The 15,527-nt window shown below is 43.8% G+C and overlaps 1 protein-coding gene across 1 annotated transcript in view; it reads left to right on the top strand.

Annotated features, from left to right (window-relative positions):
- Window positions 1-312: 312 nt before the first annotated feature.
- ADGRB2 (adhesion G protein-coupled receptor B2) overlaps window positions 313-15,527 on the top strand; it is a 396,525-nt gene continuing 381,310 nt past the window's right edge. Inside the window, exon 1 of the mRNA XM_058195850.1 lies at window positions 313-434. The gene's annotated coding sequence lies outside the window, so the exon portion shown is untranslated. The remainder of the gene's footprint in view (window positions 435-15,527) is intronic.

A 15,527-nucleotide genomic window follows, 5' to 3' on the forward strand; every position in this document is an offset into this window, starting at 1 on the left:
CCTGCAGGATGCGAGCCGGCGGCCGCTTGGTGTTTTCCACGGCAGCTCCGCTCCTCCAGCCCCAGCAACCCAGCCGCCGCCGCCGTCCAAACTGGGAGACGCTGGTGCAATAGTTCAAGCGGCGCACCGAGGGAGTAAGGAGGGGGGAGCTTCCCCCCCTCCTCTCCATTTTCCCCCCTGGAGGGGAGGAGGAGGAGGAGGAGGAAGGTGGAGACTTTGTTCCCCTTTCCTTTCGCTTCTCCTCCCACCCCCACCTCATCCCCTGAAATTAACGCAAGAGCTTGGCGGGCGCCGCAACTTCAAAGGAGCTTTAATATTAAAGGACTTGTATCCACGCCTCCCCCACCCCCCCACCCCCAAGGGATGGCAAACTTCAACTCTCTCGCTGCCTCGGTTGGGAAGAAGATCTTCAAGTCCTGCTGAATAAAGATCAGGTAAGCAGCGGCGGAAAGACTTTCCCGGGAAGGGGGAAGACCGGTGGGTGGGTGGGTGGCAGGGCGGGGGCCACGCGGTAAGAATCGCCTCTCGGTAAGCTAGCCCGCTGCCCTTTCCCCGCGCCAACGCTCCCCCCATTACTTGTCACGCAAACGGAGAAAGAGAAATCTTATGTAAAACAGGTGCACAGCAAGTTGTTTTGGCAGAAGGAATTCTTTTTTCCAACCGCCGCCCCCACCCCCAATTACAGCAACCTTTCCTTCCCGCCCCCACCCCCCGTTTTCCGCCGATCCACCTTCCAACAACCCCATCCTGGTGCCGAAAGATAGAGACAACGGGGCGTCGCGGCTGGCTGCAAAATGTCGGGTACTCAATCCCCCCCCCCGAAAACGGCACCCCCTTTTTACACATTATTTCAGTGTACGAAGTTTGGTTGAGCTTAAAGCGGAAATAAAGGGGAGAAATGAAAAGCTTTCTCTCCCCTAACCCTTCCCGTTCTTTTCGCTGTTTCGAATATATTTTATGAATGAGTCAACCCCCCCTCTTCTGCCACGGATGAGTGGACTTGAAGTTTTTGCTTGGCTCCGGTATTTATGGTGTGGTGGGGAGGCGGCTGGGGTCTCTTAGTCCGATCAATACCTTCTTGTGGCTCTTCTTAATTCCCCTTTTTGGCTGGGGAAGACCCAGTGTACAAGAGTCCGTTTCATCTCCCACCTCCCAACCAGCCCTCCTCGCCTGCTCCTCCACCCACCCACCCCCACGCCTGCTTCCTTCGTTCCTTTGCTGCATTTTTGATTGTATCCGTGGCTGAGCTTCACGTCTTTTTCAACCCCCACCCCCACCCCGGTTACTGGCATTTTTCACGCAACGCAAAATATCCCCCATAAATCGGGGTGCTTCCCAAGAAGAACGGTTGAAGAGCCTCCCCCGCCCCCCCTCTCTTTTGCGTGTGTGGATTTATGGATGCCCAAACCGTGCGGGGTGGTGGGAGGAGGGGGGGGTGAGGTGGATTTTCCCAGCCGCTGCCTTTCTCCGTGGGCATGCAACGCCTCCGATCGGTTGGCAGCCGACGTGGGTGCGTTTCGACTACATTCTGTGTTCTGCCGAGATGATGGAGGGGTACCTTAGTCGGCGATTGCGGGAGGGAGGAGGAGATGGTTGCGATGGGAAGAAGAGATCGGTGGTCGTGGGTTGTTTTACCCCAGGCGGGCCATGTGCCTAATTTTTTGCTCTCCGCGGAAAGCCGCGAAGTATCATTAGAGTCGGAGAAGTAGGAATTGGATTAGCCGTCTTCGGCGTTTTAATTGCTGTAGCACTACCTCTTTTGCAATCCTGCATCTTTTTTGGAGGGGAGGGTGAAACCCCTTTCCCCTTTCCCCTCCTTCCTGGAGCGGATTAAAGCAGTGCCAGGGATCTGTTCTGAAAGGATAGAATGGACTTGCTTCTTGGAAACCTCACTACCAACCAACTACTGATTTTTATTTATTTTTTAGTATCCCCCCGGCAGGTGTTCTGTATTCTTTGGCGCCTTCTAGAGGAAAAGAGGGAATTGCACCTTGTGCTCCTGTCCGAAATTGGTTCTCAAATGCGTATAACCATCGAGGTTCTTTCGCGCTATGTGTCAACTTAGTCCTTGTTTTTTCAAGTGGTTTTAAAGGTGGGGAATGCTGGGAACCTGTTGCCACTTGAAGTTGCAATAGCACTGCATTGTGGCAATGCAATGGCAATGCTACAGGCATTGCTACAGAAATTGCTACAGTTAAATATTTTGGGAATATTGGGGAAAAGGTTAGACTTTGTTGGTTGGCTATCTTCTTCTTTGGCTTGCATGTAAATTTAGCAGCTTCTTACACAGACATCAAAATAAGCGTTTCCCTGTGTGCCTGGCTGACATCTCAGAAGCTCTCAACGTGACCATATCTGGGTCTTAACTACAACCTTTGTCTCTTCCCATTGAGAATCTGCAAGATCAAAGCTTCAGCGGGTTTAAAAAAAACATCTCTGATATTGCTATCTTTGTGTCGACTTTCAGAAACTCCTATTCCCTGGAAAGGGAATCTATAGGATTTGCTGTTTCTTCTCCTCCTGTTTCAGTACAAGGCATTGCATGGAACTTCTTTGATGGATGAACTCATGGTTCATGGAGACTCTGGAAGAATAGGAAAAGGAGTTGCTTTCTGGACACGCTGGCTTCAGCTGCTGTTAGCTAGAGAGGTGAGAAACATCAGCTGAGAGTCTGTGAATGTGTAAATAACCCGGTGGAAATGAAGATTTGGCTGCTGGCAGAGAAGGGTGGTGAGGAGTCATTTGTATGCAAGCTTTTGTCTTCCTTCCCCAGTTTGCACTCTTGGTTGGCATTCTGCTCTGGTTCTTTGCACACTCGCCTCTCTGCATACAAAGGTTCAGATGTGGCAGAGGCTTCTGGACACACTTTGGCAGCACACTGGATTTTGGCTCAATTAAAGAAGCTCCATGCATGTTCCACTGATTTTTGTGATTATCCAGATGAATCGGGAGAAATTTCTCCTGCCATATCTATCTGGCGTGCTTCGAAGATATTTGGAACAACATTTGAAGTTAGAAGCATGAGCCAAGCATCCTGCCCTTCCTCCTCCCCCCTCTCCATTCAGATGACCTCTTGGCCAGGAGATATTCTCTCTTGGTGGAGAGGACCCTGCCTCGGGTTGGCCTCAACCCCTCTGCACACCATAAAAAATGATTGTAATAACATTTTGTAGAATCCTTGGAAGAGTTGCTAAGACACATATCCATTATTTTGCATTCTCAGATGTACTGTGATATGGATGATGATGATGACGATGATTAGGGTTGATCACACAGTCACTCAGATGTTGAGAATGGATTTGGCATTTTTAACTGTATATCGAGTTCTGGAAGCAGAGTTGTAACTGAACGAATATAGAGCTGTTGCGTTGCCAGAGAATTTGGAAGCATGAATGATTCCTTACTGACCTGCAGATGTCAGTACCTATGTAAGAAATGGGAAGGGCTTGCACCATGGGATAACTCTCCCCCCCCAGCATGTCCCTCAGCTGACTTGGTTTAATGTCATTCTTTGCAGCTTTGCATTTTGAAACGCACTGTGCACTTCGGCCAGTGCAAGGCAGGAACAATATTGTGTGCTGAGAGAAAGAATGTAGCTTGGTAGACCTCTAAAGTGGGACATGAGTCTCCACTGCAAGTTGGTGGTGATAGAAGCTGATGGTGAAGCCCTAAACATATAAAGACGGGGGTGGGTGGGTGGAGAGAGATGGGGGAGAAAGGGAGCTTAGTATATTTTATGTAGCACATTATGGGATGGCATTGGATGGTGTAAAAGGTTTTTATCAAAGGTTTTATCCTAGAAGCTTTTCTTTCTGCATTTGAAGTTGTGGAGGTAAACGCTTCTTGGTTGTGGAATCAAGCTTTGGATAGGTTTTGCTCAGATGTACTAAGATATCTTTCTCCAATATGGTGCTCCCTTGATAGGATGGCTTGTGGTACCCAGTATCTCCCAGCTGGCCTGGTCGGCTGTGCAAAGGGATTTTGGGCTGGTCTTGAAATTTCAGACCGTAATTGGTAGATCTGTCTTGAATGTCAAGAGAAAGGTACCATGCAGGTTGCTTTTGGTTAAAGCCATGAAGAAGGGCAGAGGAGGTAGGGGCAGAGAAATTATCATTATTATGAGATCCTAGGAAAATAAGAAGTCTAGGAAAGAACCATGGAAAATAACATGATTTGGAAAATGAGGAAGTTCATGTAGCTGAGGAGTTGAAAAAAAGCACATATTGATTTGGGAAGAAATGCCCAGGACAGCTTTTTTTGGTGTGTGGGATCCTTTCTTTCCATCCTACATAAAAATGAGGAATGCAGAATGCCCGCACTTGGTTCCTGGTTTTGTAGCCAGGGCCTGAGCTCTGCTATACAATTTCTCCAATGTTTTCTTCTCCTGCGAGGCATATTTATTTTGTTTTATTTCTTGGAGTTTATTGGGAATTTTTCCTCCCTAATTTCTCACAGGGGATGTTTTGAAGCTTAATTTATTGTCAGAGCTAGTGGGAGATCTACTATGATTAGTGCTCTGTTTTCTGCAGTGCCTCTCTTGATATCTCTGAAGCTTCTCTGGTTGTGCATAAGATACAGTGAAAGAGAGACCCTCTCCACCCCTCAGGATGCATTTCTCTTGAGGACATGAGTGAAGTGTGGAAAGCCAAGGAGGTTCTGCACTGGAGGAGAGAGGAATTTATACTATGTAATGAAAGACAGAATGCTTCCCAGCATCTCCCAGCCAACGACTCAATAAGTTTAAGAACACCATATTCAGTCAGAACAATTTCTCCTCAATTCTCTTCCCCAGTAAACTAATGGAGAAAAATGCAGATTGACTGACAGTCATGGCATTGAAATTAAACCCAGGAATGTCTGCCTGCAGTCCTTGGGCTGGAGGCCTCCAATAGACTGAATCCTTCTTTTTCCATTGCAAGACAGAATTTATAGTAGCTGAAAGAGCAGCAGCTACAGTAGAGATAATCCTTGACTTGTGGCCATTTGTTTAATGTGATGAAGTTACAATCGTGCTGAAAAAGGTGACTTACGATCAATCTTTGCATTTACGACTGTCCTTGTAGTCACATGATCAAAATTCAGCTGCTGGGAACCCAGCATTGATGACAGCTTTCAGTGTCTCAGGGTCATGTGATTGCCATTTACAATCTTCCCAGGGATCTTCTGACAAATAAAGTAGTGGGGGATGCTGGGAACAACCCCATGATTCACTTAGCAACCACAGCGAACAGGTCATAAAATTGAGTGTGACTCACTTAATGACTGCATCACTTAATGATAGATGTCAGAGTCCCAATTATCCTCATAAGAGCCATGGTGGTGCAGTAGTAAGAATGCAATATTTCAGGCTAATTCTGCCAACTGCCAACAGTTCAATTCTCACCAGGCTCAAGGTTGTCTCAGCCTTCCATCCTTCGGTAAAATGGTCAGTAAAATGAGGACCCAGATTGTTGGGCCAATATGCTGACTCTTTAAATGCTTAGAGAGGGCTGTAAAGCACCGTGAAACTGTATATAAATTTAAGTGCTATTGCTAAATTGAGGATTTTGCAAGGCAAGAGGGAGTCTGTGCAGGCTTATTCTTGAGGTGTCCAGTGCTTCCCTTTGTCTTCTTATGAATTATGGAGTCCCAGCAGCCTGTTTTATTCAACTCCTTTCATTGCTCCTGATGTGACAACTATAACAGAAAGCATGTGATCAGGAACACCCTAGTCATCTTATTTTGACCTAGACTTAAACCCAACTGTACAGTTGGCTAGGCTAGAATTGGGGAGACATTGATTAAAGTAACTTTTGATGTGAATTGACTCAGTTTGTCCTCGGTCACAGGTGTCCTCTCCACCCCACCCCACCCACCCCCAACTTGGTGGCTCTAGAAGTGTGGCATATCAAGTCCCATAATATTATCTCCATCTGATAGGCTTTGGCCTCTGGTCATGCCAGAACTTCATTGCCACCTAGTTTCCTTATCACCCTGGTTTAACTCTGATTTGTAATTATAGTTGCTTTTGCAGGACATGTCACCATAACCTTGGTTTATGAGCCACAGCATCCTGCAAATACAGGGCAGCTCATCTTAGTTGTCCTTTACTAAATTTTAGAAGACCACTCCTTCCGATTTCATAACAACATAGCCCAAATGTATGTGAAATAATTATATAATTGGTGTAATGTCTAGATATGTTTGATGTCACTTACCTAATGATTTGAAAAAAATGTATAATCCTATCAGTGGATGGTGATATAATGATATATGTGGTGTCACCTGCTTTCCCCCCACCCAGTGAATTACCTATGAGGCGTAGCAGAATGTGTGAACCTCATCTCTGCCTTAAGAGCAATAAAGCATCCCCTTCAATTCATCTGGCATCTACACAAAACACTGAAATCGTTTTATTGAAAACTAGTGTTGTTTATTCTAACTTTCAGTGGAAATTTGGATTGAGGTCCAAAATCTTGGAGACCGATTTTTCATAGATATGCGACTCTAAATCCTTTTCCTTTTCTTTTTTGAACAAACACTTTTGATTGAATTTCTTTGAGGAGTGCCTTATAATTCTCAATAAATAAGGATGCTTCAATTTTCTTGGACTGCGTATAGAGGGGCAGTGATGTATTTTCAAGGCTCTTGCATCTCTGGCTAGCTGCCCTTTCTAAACCTCACTCCAATTTGTCATCTGGAATTTGAAAAATAGGTTTAATTGTTTTAATAATTGCACTAAATTTGCATAATTCAAGATAGTATAATCATTTACAGATAAGCCTGTGAAATTGGCTTTTTTTAAAAAATAATTTTATGCATATCATGGTTTGTTGCTGCTCTTTGTTTAGGAAAATGAAAATCCACTTTGGTGTCCTTTTACTGCAGGCCTGTATTTTTGGACTCTAGAATTAGGATACACCCCTCCCTCCCCCTCTCCCCTTAATTCTATCACTTGAGGCTTCAGGGCTTAAAAGAGGTTTGCACCTGAAATATTCTACTTGTGAACAATGGAGTCACCTTAATTGGTTTAGTAACATGCAATTTTTTAGTGGACCCAGGAATCTGAAAACACACTGGTTAATATTCTTCATGCTGTCCAGTCACTGTCTAGGAGTCAAGTTTAATATTCCTTTATTCTAGAAAATATGAGGATTTGGTGTCAAGGTGAACTTGCATAGCAAGCAGTTACTTGAAATTTGCAAGGTTTGAGAATTCAGAGAAAATTGGAAAACTGAGAAAGTAAAAAAGTATGTGTGTGTGTCTCTGTCTCTGTATGTGGGTACAGATGGATGGATGGATAGATGGATAGATAGATAGACATACATACAGACAGACAGACATAGTGTAGATAGATAGATAGATAGATAGACAGATAGACAGATAGATAGGTGGATGGATAGATGGAAAGATAGAGTAGGTAAATAGATTCTGTAGGTCAGACATATAGACATAGACATAAAGTAGATATATAAATAGATATAGGATTTGTGTGTGTGTGTGTGTAACAAAAAGATTATTTTCAAAATATAAGGATAACTAGATTGAGTGACATTGAAAGGTCTAGCAAAGACCAATAGTAGAAGGCACAAATAGGACATTGAGATAATAGCTTTGTTCTATTTAGTTTTCTCTTATTAAGGACAATCTGTCTTTTCCTGGTTTTTTTGTTTTGTTTACATTTATATCCCGCCCTTCTCCGAAGACTCAGGGCGGCTTACAGTGTATAACACAGCTACCCCAATACCTGGATGAAGCTGTCTATCTAGACCCGTTCCAGTCCGGCTTCCGACCCGGGTACAGCACGGAGACAGCTTTGGTCGCATTGGTGGATGATCTCTGGAGGGCCAGGGACAGGGGTTATTCCTCTGCCCTGGTCCTGTTAGACCTCTCAGCGGCTTTTGATACCATCGACCATGGTATCCTGCTGCGCCGGTTGGGGGGATTGGGAGTGGGAGGCACCGTATATCGGTGGTTCTCCTCCTATCTCTCTGACCGGTCGCAGACGGTGTTGACAGGGGGGCAGAGGTCGACCGCGAGGGACCTCACTTGTGGGGTGCCGCAGGGGTCGATTCTCTCGCCCCTTCTGTTCAACATCTATATGAAGCCGTTGGGTGAGATCATCAGTGGCTTTGGGGTGAGATACCAGCTGTACGCTGATGACACCCAGCTGTACTTCTCCACCCCAGGCCACCCCAATGAAGCTGTTGAAGTGCTGTCCCGGTGTGTGGAAGCCGTACGGGTCTGGATGGGGAGAAACAGGCTCAAGCTTAATCCCTCCAAGACGGAGTGGCTGTGGATGCCGGCACCCCGATTCAGTCAGCTGCAGCCGCGGCTGACTGTTGGAGGCGAGTTATTGGCCCCAAAGGATAGGGTGCGCAACTTAGGTGTCCTCCTGGATGAACGGCTGTCGTTTGAAGATCATTTGACGGCCGTCTCCAGGGGGGCCTTCCACCAGGTTCGCCTGGTTCGGCAGTTGCGCCCCTTCCTTGATCGGGATGCCTTGTGCACGGTCACTCATGCACTCGTTACCTCTCGCTTGGATTATTGTAATGCTCTCTACATGGGGCTCCCCTTGAAGTGCACTCGGAGGCTTCAGTTAGTCCAGAATGCAGCTGCGCGGGTGATAGAGGGAGCTCCGCATAGCTCCCACGTAACACCACTCCTGCGCAGACTGCACTGGCTGCCTGTGGCCTTTCGAGTGTGCTTTAAGGTGCTGGTTACGACCTTTAAAGCGCTCCATGGCTTAGGGACTGGGTACTTACGGGACCGCCTGCTGTTACCACATGCCTCCTACCGACCCGTATGCTCTCACAGAGAGGGACTTCTCAGGGTGCTGTCCGCCAAGCAATGTCAGCTGGCGGCCCCCAGGGGAAGGTCCTTCTCTGTGGGGGCTCCCACACTCTGGAACGAACTTCCCCCGGGTTTACGCCAAATACCTGACCTTCGGACATTTCGTCGCGAACTGAAGACACATCTTTTTATTCGCGCGGGGCTGTCTTAAATTGAATTTCATCAAATTTTTAAAATTCTTATTAACTAATTTTAATTGGGGTTTTAGCTCACTGTATATTTTAATTTTCAGGCCAATTTTAAAATAAGTTTTTTAATCGCATTTTAAATTATATATTGTACTGTCTGTTTTATTTTTGCCTGTACACCGCCCTGAGTCCTTCGGGAGAAGGGCGGTATAGAAATCAAATAAATAAATAAATAAATAAATAAATAAAATATAAGGCAATAGTCTCATTCTATTTGTATATTTTTTACAAAGTCAACTTATTGCCCCCCCAACAATCTGGGTCCTCATTTTACCTACCTTATAAAGGATGGAAGGCTGAGTCAACCTTGGGCCGGGCTTGAACCTGCAGTAATTGCAGGCTACTGTGTTCTAATAACAGGCTCTAACAGCCTGAGCTATTCCGGCCCTTTATGGGTTTATTTAACCCATCTTTCCTATCCACCTACAAATGGAATCAGGGTTGAGAGGGGAATCTGAGCAGTTGCCTCCCAACCCCTCTAGAAGGGGGCAGGGTTGTTTTAAACCCTTTATTTTAAACAAGTTAATAAGAAGGGAATAGTGGAAGCCCTAGGAAGGCTGTGGGAGGAGCAGAGGAGCAGAGCGGTTCATAGATGAAGGTTTGGGACCATGGTTACCTCCCTCCTCAGTCTATGAAACCTGTTAATAGGGAGAATTGTGTCTTTTTAGGGTAGAACATTGTCTAACCCAGGATTGACCCACAGCTTTGTTAATGCTGGTCAAATGCTGTTCAAGACCATTCATAGAATCATAGAAGTGAAAGGGACCTTGGAAGCCTTCTAGTCCAAGGCAGGAGACCTTACTATATGCCAGACAAATAGCTATCCAATTTTTTTCTTGAAAACCTCCAGGAATGGAGTTCCCAAAACTCTGGGAGGAAAGCTGTTTCATTGGTTAATTTTCAACTTAGTTCCAGGTTGGATCTCTCCTTAACAAACTTCTACTCCATTCATTCTTATCCTGTTCTCTGGTGCTTTGCGGAATAGATTGACTTCCTTTTCTCTGTGAAAGCTTCTCAAGTACTGAAAGCCAGCTTTATATCACCCTGATCTTTCTCTTTATTAGGCTACATATACCTAATTCTCTTAACTGTTTTCATACAGTCTAGCCTCCAGATCCCTTATCAACTTTGCTGCTCTTCTCTACACACTTTGTAGACTCTCGGCATTATTGTTTTTTGTATCATTCCAACTAGAAATGGATGTAGTATTTCAAGTGTGTCCTTACTGGTGAGGTATAAAGTCTTAAGTGCAGAACCTTGCTTTTCTCGCCATTGAACTGCATCTTGTTGGATAGGGTCCAATGCGCAAGTCTATCAAGATCCGTCTGGATCTTGAATTTATCTTCCTAAGTGTTAGCAATTTCCCCCAGCTTGGTGTTGTCTGCAAATTTGAGGAAGCCCTCTCCTGTCTTCTCACTTAACTCATTTGTGCTGGGCACTGGGCCAATGACAGAACCTTAAGGCACCCCACTGCATGCTTCCTTCCTTGTAGATGTAGTTCCATTGAGAGCTACATGTTGAGTCCAGTTGGTCAGCCAACTGCAAATCCTTCTGGTGGTGTTACTATCTATCCCATATTGTTCTATTTTATCAAGGCTGTAGTCTATTTTATCAAATGCCTTGACAGCCTTACTGAAATCCAAGTAAACTATATCCATAGCATTTCCTTGATCCACTAATTTAGACACTTTTGTTTTTGAAGAGCTGTGATGGCATAGTGGTAAAATTGCAGCATTGCAGACTAATTCTGCCAAATACCAACAGTTCAATCCTGACCGGCTTAAGGTTGACTTGGCCTTCCATCCTAATGAGATCAGTAAAATGAGGACCCACATTCTTGGGGGCAAAATGCTGACTCTGTAAACCGTCTCTCTAAAAGTGCTTAGAGGCTTACTTTTTCCTGCTTTTCAAAACCAAGTGCCAAACATGACTGCTACTGTTAGAAGAGTGTGCTTGTTGTGTTTCTGCTTGAATTCGTGTTCATAAAATAATGACTCATGCAGAGAAATAGTGCCCCCAAAGATAGAAATAGCAATAGAATAGCACTTAGACATATACTGCTTCATAGTGCTTTATAGCCCTCTCTAAGTGGTTTACAGAGTCAGCATATTGTCCCCAGCAGTCTGGGTCCTCATTTTACCAACCTCGGAAAGATGGAAGGCTAAGTCAACCTTGAGCCAGTGAGACTTGAACTGCTGGCAGTTGGCAGAATTAGCCTGCAATAACACATTCTAACCACTGCACCCCCACAATTCTATAATTCAGTTTCCCTTGCATTCAAGGGCAACTGATTGATCCAGCTCTGGTTACCACAGGGTTGTGTTCTCTCTAGAATGTGGAAAGAAAGGAATTTGGAAATTCAGTGAGGGCAGAACACAAATAATGCAAACTGGTACATCTCTTGTAAGTTCTGTCTTCCAGGATGCAGAGAAGTTGCTCTCATTTTGGACACTCTAAGGATCAAGGAAAGCAGGACATGTTTCACAATTAGTGGCCCTCTGAATGGATTTTAAAAACAATTTAAGTCCTTTGTTGTGGAAACTGCTTATAGACAACTTTATAGGACATATTGTAGAGACATTCTAATACTTCTTAGGACCCTGTTCTGGAGCATCCTTGCCATCTGTGCAGATGTTAATTAAAGACTTTATTGGCAGTTGTTGGGCTCCAGGAGGAACACTTGGGGATAAGTTCAGGGGCCAAACCTTCCAACAACCTTGAAGAACCAGGTAGAAGTCTAGGATTCCAGGGATCAAAGGAAACCATGAGACTTCCCAACCCTCTTGATATAAGCAAATGTAGGAAACTAATTTTTTTAGCATGATTATTAGGGCAGGGTGGGAAACCATCCTTCCAGTTATTCCCTAAAAGACATCTGATTTGTTGTTGTGCTCAGGGGGAGGCCAGTGATCATGTACAAGAACACTGTGAGAAAGAAGGACACCCCATGACTTCCTTTCAAATAGCCCAGGCAGCTTACTTCTTTCCCACTGTGATCAGCAGCAGGAAACCAGCCTTCTGTTTCCATTGACCAGCAAATGAGCTCACTGGAGCTCTGTGTGTGTGTGTGTGTGTGTGTGTGTGTGTGTGTGTGTGTGTGTAGCAATTGTTTGTATGACTGAAGACCACTGATGGGCCACTTCTGTGTTAAGGTTAAAAGCTGAGGAGATCCTGCATCCTTATGATCTTTTATTAAGAGAGTCATCTTTATTTTTTAAGATATCCAGTGGGGTTCATTTTTTTAAATCATTTTTATTAGTATGATCCTTAACCAGAATTGCAAAATGAAACACATTAAAAATAGAAATGGAACCAAAACAAGATAAAATATTACAATTGAGGAGGGCTTCACTGGTGGGCAAAACAGATCTGTCCAATTTGACGGGCAGTATAACCAAATTTCCCTATGTTCGAGGAGACTGAAATGTATGATCTGATTACAACAAAAAAGCCAATTTGTCAGCTTAACCATGCAGTCAAAATAAATATAGCTACCTTAGACCAAACACAACCATATTTATTTATTTGCTGCCTTTATTATTTATTTATATAAACAACTCAAGGCGGTGAACCAATGGTGGGTTGTTACTGTTTTGCTTCGGTTTGGACGAACCCATAGCAGCGGCCGTGGGAGACTCCGCCCACCTGCCCAGACGTCACCAAATATGCTCTGCGCATGCACGAGCAAGCCAGTAGCAAAGGTAAGTGAAACCCACCCCTGCAGTGAACGTACCTAATACTCCTTATTTTTCTCACAACAACAACCCTGAGAGGTGGGTTGGCCTGAGAGAGAGTGACTGGCCCGAAGTCAGCAGGTGGCTTTGTGTCCGAGGCAGTACTAGAACTCACCATATCCTTGTTTCTAGCCTGATGTCTTAACCACTCAACCAAATTGGCTCACTATATAGCTTATATTTATACTCTAATAATTCTATCAGTGCAGAGCAAACCCAGCAAGTGTGGGATTCAATGTTTATTCAAGGGCAACAACAGTGATTGTAAGACAATTCTTTCACACAGAAAAGAAAGCTAGATTTTCTTCCCTGCCTAATCTTCCTCTGTTATCATAATTTCAATAACTCTAAAATGAACCTTCCATTATAAAGGTAAATTATTTAGAAGAGGAAAAATTGTATTTCTACTTTCATTTAAAAGCAGTATGATTTAGTGGTAAAAATGACTTATGAATAGGTTAAACCTCTGTTCCATCTTGCTGCTTCTGGGAATTCATTATAATTTTCTTAAATGAAAGTTTTCTGTGCAGGGCTGTTGAGAGGGTACCAAGAGAATGTATGTGAGCTGCTTGAGCATTAAATAACTGATTGTTTGATTATTTGTCATCAAGTTGGTGTTGACTCTTATCAACCATGTAGACTTGATCTATCCCAGTGGTGAAATTCAATTTTTTTACTACTGGTTCTGTAGGTATGGCTTGGTGGGTGTGGCTTGGTGGGCGTGGTATGGCTTGGTGGGCATGGCAGGGGAAGGATACTGCAAAATCTCCATTCCCACCCCAACTCTGAACTGCTCAAAATTTCTGCTGCTGGTTTTCCAAAGTTCTCAAAATTTCCACTACTGATTCTCCAGAATCTGTCAGAACCTGCTGGATTTCACCCGTGATCTGTCCCTAACCTTAACTCCATTCCACTTGCTGTTGTTCTTGTTTGTTTGTTTGTTTGTTTACATTTATACCCCGCCCTTCTCCGAAGACTCAGGGCGGCTTACAGTGTATAAGGCTTCCTCCTTTTCTCTTTCCTTCCACCTTTCCCATTAGAGTTTTCTCCAGGGAGCTGAATCTTCACATAATGTGTGCAAAGTAGAATCATTTGAATCTGGTAATTTGTGCATTGAGTAAAAATTCTGGGTTGGTTTACTTGATGATTCATTTTTTTTGGACTGCCCAAAACTATTAAATCTTCTCAGGAATTGTCAGGAACTGCCAAAGAAACAGGAACAACATGTGGAGGGTTTTTTTTATTGTTGTTCACCTATGGACAGAATCTTGCCAGACTAAAGCAATTATCTGCAATAACTGTAGATATAGTCTGTGAATTGTTAGAGAGGGTCTGATCTTGCTTTCTTCCTGCCCACCAGACATTTGAAGCTCCACTACCTCTTTGCCCTCTGGAAAAAAAAAATCCTCCCTCCTGTGATTCTGGAGCATATTCCATCACAGGAATCTTCTCAAACACCAAAAGCATCAACACTCTTCCTACCCTGTTTCTTCAAAATCCAACTTCCACTTCCACTGAAGTAACAGGTGCTTCAAAATCTGCTTTCTTCCCCCTCTTTTTCAGAATAAAACCATGCTACTGCTCTGATTTTAGGGCTTCCCCCATTCATTTCCCATCTCTTCCATCTCCCATCCCTCACTCTATGAAAAGGTAAAGATGCTCTTGAGATATGACCTAGGTACGTCACTCCATTTCTCAGGTAGGCATTCAGTCAGAATAGAATAGAATAGAATAGAATAGAATAGAATAGAATAGAATAGAATAGAATAGAATAGAATAGAATAGAATTTTTTATTGGCCAAGTGTGATTGGACACACAAGGAATTTGTCTTGGTGCATATGCTCTCAGTGTACATAAAAGAAAAGATCATCAAGAATTCTAAGGTACAACACTTAATGATAGTCATAGGGTACAAATAAGCAATCAGGAACCAATCAATATCAATATAAATCATAAGGATACAAGCAACAAAGTTACAATCATACAGTCATAAGTGGAAGGAGATGGGTGATGGGAACGATGAGAAGATTAATAGTAGTGCAGATTTAGTAATAGTTTGACAGTGTTGAGGGAATTATTTGTTTAGCAGAGCGAGGGGCTTTTGGGAAGAAACTGTTCTTGTGTCTAGTTGTTCTGGTGTGCAGTGCTCTATAGCGTCGTTTTGAGGGTAGGAATTGAAACAGTTTATGTCCAGGATGTGAGCGGTCTGTAAATATTTTCACAGCCCTCTTTTTGACTCGTGCAATATACAGGTCCTCAATGGAAGGCAGGTTGGTAGCAATTGTTTTTTCTGAAGTTCTAATGATCCTCTGAAGTCTGTGTCTGTCTTGTTGGGTTGCAGAACCAAACCAGACAGTTATAGAGGTGCAGATGACAGACTTAATAATTCCTCTGTAGAACTGGATCAGCAGCTCCTTGGGCAGTTTGAGCTTTCTGAGTTGGCGCAAAAAGAACATTCTTTGTTGTGCTTTTTTGATGACATTTTTGATGTTAGCTGTCCATTTTAGATCTTGCGATATGATAGAACCTAGAAATTTGAAGGTCTCTACTGTTGATACTGTGTTGTCTAGTATTGTAAGAGGTGGAAGTATGGAAGGGTTTCTCTTAAAGACTGCCACCATTTTTTTTTTTTGTCAAGGAGAAATCCTTCATCTCTGGGAAGTCTTTATGCCATGTCTCCCATTTGGAATATAATGTTTAAACTGGCAGGTATAGTAGAATAAATCCTCCCAAAGGATCACAGGTCTGCTAACACCAGGGTCTCTTTCTGGC

Source organism: Ahaetulla prasina, chromosome 10 (genome assembly GCF_028640845.1).
Source record: "Ahaetulla prasina isolate Xishuangbanna chromosome 10, ASM2864084v1, whole genome shotgun sequence".
Classification (NCBI taxonomy): domain Eukaryota; kingdom Metazoa; phylum Chordata; class Lepidosauria; order Squamata; family Colubridae; genus Ahaetulla; species Ahaetulla prasina.